The sequence below is a fragment of the Notolepis coatsorum genome, assembly GCF_963971535.1.
Source record: "Notolepis coatsorum genome assembly, contig: SCAFFOLD_777, whole genome shotgun sequence".
Taxonomy (NCBI): domain Eukaryota; kingdom Metazoa; phylum Chordata; class Actinopteri; order Aulopiformes; family Paralepididae; genus Notolepis; species Notolepis coatsorum.
In genome coordinates this window covers 2,120-10,000 of record NW_028170906.1, presented here as the reverse complement: position 1 = coordinate 10,000, position 7,881 = coordinate 2,120, and the positions used below count along the sequence as shown (strand labels likewise).

Sequence of the window (7,881 nt, the reverse complement as noted above, 5' to 3'; positions counted from 1 at the left end):
ACAAGGCCACTGGCCATGACAACATCCCCTCCAAATTCCTCAGAGACTCAGCAGCCGCCATCACCCCAGTCATCACACACATAATAAACCTCTCCATAAAACAGGGACACGTCCCCAAGGACTTCAAAATTGCGAGAGTAACACCCCTGCACAAAAAGGGCAGCAAATTAGACCCAGGCAACTACCGCCCTGTTTCTATCCTTACATCCATCTCGAAAGTCATGGAAAAAATAGTATACGAACAGGTCGAAAAGTACCTTGCGGAAAAAAAATCGAATCTACGAATTCCAATCTGGCTTCAGAACATCCCACTCCACTGACACATGCCTTCTCTATTTGAACGATCACATCAAGCAAGAGGTGGACGCGGGCAAATACTGCAGCATGGTCATGCTGGACCTACAAAAGGCCTTCGACACTGTCAATCACACCATTCTGATTGACAAGCTAAAAGCAAGGGTACTACGACTATGCTTGCACCTCATGGTACCAAAGCACAAGGGACTAAACATGTTTCGCAATTATGCCACATCAATGTGGAACGCCCTACCCAAAGCTGTAAAGGAATGTGAATCACTACCCACTTTCAAAAACACTCTCAAAGAACACCTACGGGAGACTGCAATTCTAAACTGGCCCCTACAAATGTCCTAACCCAGTTGTACAGTAAAGACCAAGTATGGCTTTGTCAGTATTCCAATGTACAGTGTCCCCATACAGTGTCCCCCCCCCCCTACCCAACCCCCCCCCCCTCCAATGTACAGCCCCACCCACCCAACCCCACCCCACCTACCCAACCTCCTCCAATGTACAGTTTCTATGTCAAATGTATATACACTCTTTTTCGGGACACTTGTTTGTATCACAAACAGTACTGTATTTGCAAATCTGGTACGTCATAAATGTATAGATGTAGCAGTACTGTCTATCTGTATGCCGTGTGTGTCATATGATGAATTGAAAATGGGGGACCCTGATGTAAACAAGACGAAAGTCTTTCTCTGGTCTGCATCCCCTTAACAATTGTATGTATTGAGCTAGGGCTGACCTTCGAATTTTTTTTGGCAATCGAAGCTTCGGGGCCGAGCTTCGATTTTAATTCGAAGCTTCGAATAATTTTTTTTTGAAATTTCTTTTTAATTTAATTTTTATCTTATGTTGTGGGACTTGTACAGCACTTTGGTCAACTTTGTTGTTTTTAAATGTGCTCTATAAATAAAGTGGATTGGATTAATGAATTAAGTAGCCCCTTTCGTGACTGTGACGCAGCCAACACGGCTGTGTGATTTAATTCAAGGTGGATCACTGTTGTCGTTTGAACAACTTCAGATTTCATGGGAACTACCAATCCCCCAAATCAAGAATGTTTAAGATGAATGAAGTAAGATTTTGATTATTTGAAATATGGCCTGTGTAGACTAAACTATGCACAGAATGATGTCAGTCTACAAGGTCCGGATTCTACATGGTCCGGCAATGTAGACCTTGTAGACTCCACTACAGACCAATTATCAGTGAATGTTCATGCATTTTTTAAGAAGGGCTACTTCCACAAAAAAACTAAGAACTCACCGAAACAGCTCAGTAGCACCTTATCTAAATGTTCTATTTCATATATGGAGATTCATATTTATTTATGTATTGCATGCATTTCTACATTTTATTTCCTATTTTGTTTATTCATCCCAGTATCTTTCTTTCTTATGTGTGGAATTCTACAAGGCATTTACATTCACATTTACATTTAGTCATTTAGCTGACGCTTTTATCCAAAACGACTTACAAGTTCTGTACAACAGGTCATCAGGAAGGATACAACTCTATCAGCTGAGTAACAATATTCATCAAAGTGTTGCGTGTTACAGTGTAGGTTAGTTTATTAGGACATGTGCATGACAGTAAGGTTAGTTAGGGTTAGATTCTTTTTATTTAATTTTTTTTATTTTATTTCAGATAATGGTTGAAGAAGTGCGTCTTTAGTCGACGGCGAAAGATTGGACGGGATTCGGCTGTCCTAACTGGGGTGGGTAGTTCATTCCACCATTGTGGGGCAAGGACTGAGAATAGGCGTGTAGGTGGTGTATATGTGTTTGAGGATGATATCCTTCAAACAAGCAATAGTGATGATATAATTTGGGCAGTGCTGAGCTGGGTTCCTTTCCTCCAGTGTATTTGTTCCCCGGCCCCACCCAATGGCCCCATGCACGCACACACACACACACACACACACACACACACACACCGAAGTAAAAAAATATATATATATATATTGAAAAAAAATATTTTGTTTTATTTATTTTTTTAACTTCGATTTTTTTTTTATGCTCGATTCTTGTGCCATCGAACAAAGCTTCGAAGCTTCGAAGTATTTAAGACAGCCATATATTGAGCTGTACTGTACTGTACCCATTCTGCAAACTGTTAATAAACGTTTCAATCAATCAATCAATTCAATCAATCAATTCAATCAATCAAGGGAGAGAGAGATAGGGAGAGAGAGAGAGATATGGAGATAGAGGGATAGAGAGAGAGAGAGAGAGAGAGCGAGAGGGAGAGAGAGATAGAGAGAGAGAGAGAGAGAGAGAGAGAGAGAGAGAGAGAGAGAGTGAGAGGGAGGGAGAGAGAGAGGGAGATAGCGAGAGGGAGAGAGAGATAGAGAGAGAGAGAGAGCGAGATAGAGAGAGAGAGATGTAGCACTTGTGTCACTAACAGTAACAGCTGTTCGCCACGGGGCACAGTTCTAGGTTCGAATGAGGAGAGGAGTAATATGCACAATTAAAAGAATAGTATACCAGAGACAGAGTTATAACAATAACCAGTGTTTTAATTAAAAGCGCGCTAGCTAAACAGTAATAATGCATACAGACGTAAAGTACAAGTAATGCTTTGAAGTATCCCTTTTAGGTTCTTTCAGTAACCTCTCCTTTCGGGAGGGTTAGTTCGATATCAAGTCCTAGGTTGATTGGATCAACACATTGGGGTTGGTTCAGACGTCTCTGAGGTTATCATCAGTAAACTCTATATCAGTTTATCATTTCAATAGGTAAACGTTTAAACATATTCATTTAAACCTTTAAGTGTGCAGGGAATGCAAATACCTTATTAGGTGAAATGCTCCTTTAAACTTCCTTTGAAGGTGTAACACAACAAAAGTACAAAAATGGAATATTCTAGGTTATGGGAATGCAAATACCTTATTAGGTGAAATTACCCTTTAAACCTTCTTTCTTTACAGGAGAACCATCAGTGATTCAACTATAATCAATGTCATCAATGGGATTCAAGTATCTTATTGGGTACATTGACCCTTTAACTCGTCCTCTTTACAAGAGAACATCGCTAGTTCAGGTATCTTACTGGGCGTATTTACCCTTTAAGTCTCCCTTCTTATAGGAGAATATCAATGGTTCAAGTATCTTATCAGTGGTTCAAGTAGCTTATCAATGGTTCAAGTAGCTTATCAATGGTTCAAGTATCTTACTGGGTGTAATTACCCTTTAAGTCTCCCTTCTTATAGGAGAAATATCAGTACCCATATATCAACTTAAATCAAATCAAATACAAAATACAATATCAAAATAACAAAAGGTGAACGGGGTCGAAGCCCTTGGAATGTCCTTGTATTGTCGTTCAATCAGTTCAAGCCGTGGAGGTTCTTATGATTCAAGTTCAATCCTACCGGACTGTTGAGGCAACAGGAGTTGAGCAACAGGGGTATTGGAATCAGGCTGGCATTAGCCTCGAGCTATATCAGAGGTTCAGTGGGTTGGCTCGCCATCTTGTATCGGTCCGGCACACCGCCTCGTCCCCGTGTGGGCACACGTGGTGATGGGTGGTCTGGAACTGCTCCCAGGGTGGAACGGGGTGCTGGGGTAACCTAAAAACCTGGCCTGTCTGCTCTTGCCTGCGTGTTTGATACTATAGAACATGGGGCCCAGCTCTGCAAGCCACTCTCCCTCCACTGCAGTCACACACTGCATGTACTCCTTGGTGGTCAAGATCAGCTCATGGTAGGTGATGTAATCAGGGGTGTAGCCCATCCCAAACAGGGAGCTGGTAGGGTGGAGGTGGCAGGGCATGCCCGTCCTCACGTTCACATACTCACCGATACCCTTGAGCTTGGCAGCCTGGTGGAAATAAGCAGCGCAGATACATTTCCTGATGATGTCCGAGTCAGAGCCGCAGGAGATCAGGTTCATCCTCTGCTGAACCATGATGTCCTTCAGCTGGGATCGGACCTCACGCACCTTGTGCATGGCCTTGGTGTGGATGAAGTGCTCGTTGCACCAGATGCTGGAGTAGTTGTTGTTCTTCCACTGCATGTAGACGTTGTGGTAGGTGAGGTGGTCGCTCTCTGGTACAGCAAACTTCTCCCTCACCTGGTCACTCTCCTCCTCGCGACCCTTGGGTCTGTAGAAGATGGCGGAAACGTACAGCATGGAGACGATGATGAGGATGTCGGCGCTGCAGCCCATGTCACATGACACGATGAGCATCTTGGAGAGAGCCGGGTCCAGAGGGAACTCCACCATCAAGCGACCCGTCGGTGTCAGAGCGCCTGTGTTGTCGAGAGCTCCCAGGATCCACAGCTGGTACATGGAGTTCAGCATGTTGTCCTCGGGCGGCGGGTCCATGAAGTGGAAGAGCAACAGGTCCTGGACCCCAGAGACTTCAGCTGCAGGACCACGCTGGACAGGTTGGTCCTCTGGATCTCTGGGATGGTGGTGGACAGCATCTCGTTCTTATAGGCACTCTGAGTGTACAGCCTGTAGCACTGGCCTGGCCCTGTGCGTCCCGCTCTGCCGGCGCGCTGGTTGGCGTTGGCCTGGCTGATGGGGTACACCTGAACGGCATTGATGCCAAAGCGAGGGTTGAACACCTTGAGTTTACAGTATCCTGCATCCACAACAAACATGATCCCATCTACAGTCAGAGACGTCTCAGCGATGTTTGTGGCAACGATGCACTTCCTCACCCCGCCTGGAGCCTTCTGGAAGATCTTGGCCTGAAGATCAGAGGGGAGCTGGGAGTAGATGGGCAGCACTTCCAGAGCAGGAGCGCTCTCCAAGTCCTCCAACCTCTCCACGATCTGATCCAACGTCACCTCGATGTGCTCCTGGCCAGGCATGAAGATCAGGATGTCTCCTGACATGCCGCTGAGGTGGATCTTCAGGGCCTGATTCACTGCTGCCTCCACATAGTCCTCCTGAGGAGTCTTGCTGAACAAGATGTCCACTGGGAACATTCTTCCTGGGATGTTGAAAATCGGTACGTTGCCGAAAAACGCTGCAAATTTGTCTGAGTCCATCGTAGCCGAGGTGACTATGAGCTTCAGGTCGGCGCGCCTGGAGACCACCTCGCGCAGCAGGCCAAACAGCACGTCAGTATAGAGGGAGCGCTCGTGGGCCTCGTCCATGATAATAGCACTGTAGTGATCCAAGTCCGACTCCCTCAGCGACTCTCTCAGCAGGATACCGTCCGTCATGTACTTGATTACAGTCTTCTCTGACGTGCAGTCCTCGAAACGGATGGCGTAGCCCACCTCCTGCCCCAGGCTGATGGCCATCTCCTCGCTGACTCTCTTGGCGACGCTCATGGCGGCCACCCTGCGGGGCTGGGTGCAGCCCACCATGCCGTAGCCGGTGTAGCCGTCCTCGTGCAGGTACTGGGTGAGCTGGGTGGTCTTCCCGCTGCCCGTCTCGCCCACCACGATCACGACGCTGTTGTCCCTGATGATGTTTAGCAGCTGCTGTCTGACGGCGAAGATAGGCAGGTACTGTCTCTGCTCCAAAAGGGTTTTCTTCTTAGCAAATTCACTTGCGGCCTCAGTCTTATCTTTCATATGGTCTGCAAATTTCTGTTCTGTTCTGTAGTCCACCTTGCCGTCCTCTCCTACAGGCTTCCCCCAGAGCTGTCTGCTTCCTCTTTCTGCTTGATGCCCATGATGTCTCCCAGCTTTGTACCCGCCAGCTCCCAGTGTTTTTGCTGTGCCTTCTTGCGTTCTTTCTGCTCACGGTGCTTACGGACCAGCTGGCTGACCTTACGAGAGATGATGGCCATGTCTGAGGTGGCGTCTTTGACAGGGATGACAGGCTCTGGCTGCTTAGTGAAGACTATTCTTCCATCCAGGAAGGGAGGGACCAGGTTGTGAACCAGCAGGTGGACCTTGGCAGCGTTGTCCTCCTCAAAGTCCTCGTCCACCTCCAGCCTCTGCACCACCCCGCTGGTCAGCATACGATTTGTCTCCCACCGCTCGTTGTCCTCGTTGATCTGCCGCTTCTGGGCAGATATACGTTTCTGTGTCTGTTTCTGGAGGATCTGCTCCCTCTTCTTCACGTACTCTTCAGAGGTAGCGGTCAGTGGGTTGTGGAACTCGTCGTAGCCTTCGTCCATCATGTACCAGTCCCTGTCGGCTTGCTTCTGGTCGTCCTCCCACTGCTGCTTCTCATCCTCGTTGTCGAACATAATCCCCTCCTGGCCGTCTTCCTTCTTGCCTTTTCCTCGTGACAGACGAGGGGTGGAGCCCAGATGCTTCCTGTCATTGGCCCACTCATTATACTTGTAAGAAAAGGGGTAGGCAGGGGCGTGTCATCAGGATAACGGCCTCTAACTGACCTGTCCCTCCTCTCACTCTCGCGGCCAGTGCGCGGGCTGCGCTCTGAGCGATCAGACTCTCCCCGTGAAAGAGCGGGGGATGGAGACTCCCACTGGGAATGCCTTGAGCTGCCAATACCATTGTCGTCCTCTTCCCAGTTGGAGCGTGAGGGTGTAGAGGAGTCTCTGGGGCGCTGCGGAGGCGTAGGAGGCTCCTCCCTCTTGCTCCCCGGCTGATACGATCAGTAGACCAGCCTTCTCTCTGGGAGCGCTCGCTCCTCTCGCTGCGATCTGAATGCTCGGACGAGCTGCCGCTGCTGCTGCCGCCGCGGCTATGGCTGCGTTCTCCATCATCTCTTTCACTCCGCGCGTCTCTGCATTTCTCTCTGTTCCTCTCCTGTCATTTTCTCTCTCCCTATCCTGTCCTCTTTGGAGCAGGCGTAGACCCCGTGCTCCCGTCTGTCTCTCTCTCTCTGCTGGTGTTTGTGACGGAACTCCTCGCTGACCCCCCCAGGGCTGGAGGGTGTCTCAGAGCCGGGCATCCGGTACTTCCTCTCCTTTCTAGCGCCTCTGTCTTTATCCTCATCATCATCCTCATCCTCGTCGTTCTCTTCCTCATCGGACCCAGAATCGATCTTGCTTTCCTCCCAGTCTCTGTAAGAAGACACCTTGGATTTCTTCGTCTGCCTGTCGTCGCTGCCCGTCTCCTCCTGCTCTCTGCTCTCACGCTCCTTTCCTCTTCTGGGCCGCCAGCAGATCCAAGCCCAAACAGGGAGGTGTGCGGAGAGGGCGCGCGGAAAACGTGGGGCACCGAAGCGGCGCTCTTCTGCTTTACAATCAGTCCGCCGACCTCAGTGGTGGGGTCGCTGCCTTCCAGCCTATGCATTGACTCGTCAGCGTCCATCGTCTTTCCACAGCAAAACGGTAGGCAAGGCATGCAGGTTTCAGTCTATGTGTTGTAGGATAGACAGTCTATCTATCCTGTCTCAAGATGCACAATGTTCTATTATGACATCATACTCTGAGTAAGTATCTTACTGGGTGAATTTACCCTGTAATTCTCCCTTCTTATAGGAGAATATCAGTACCCATATATCAAGTTTAAATCAAATCAAATACAACATACACTATCAAAATAACACAAGGTGAACGGGGTCGAAGCCCTTGGAAGTCCTTGTAGTCTCGTTCAATCAGTTCAATCCTACCGGACTGTTGGTGTAACAGGAGTTGAGCAACAGGGGTATTCACATCAGGCTGGCATTAGCCTTGAGTTATATCAAAGGTTCC

General features: G+C 48.3%; 1 pseudogene across 1 annotated transcript in view; it reads right to left on the bottom strand.

The window, feature by feature from the left end:
* LOC311248390 (pre-mRNA-splicing factor ATP-dependent RNA helicase PRP16-like) overlaps window positions 1-7,498 on the bottom strand; it is a 20,080-nt pseudogene extending 12,582 nt beyond the window's left edge. The window contains exon 1 of the transcript in view: window positions 3,823-7,498. The product of the transcript in view is annotated as a pre-mRNA-splicing factor ATP-dependent RNA helicase PRP16-like (transcript). The remainder of the gene's footprint in view (window positions 1-3,822) is intronic.
* Between the last annotated feature and the right edge of the window lie 383 nt (window positions 7,499-7,881).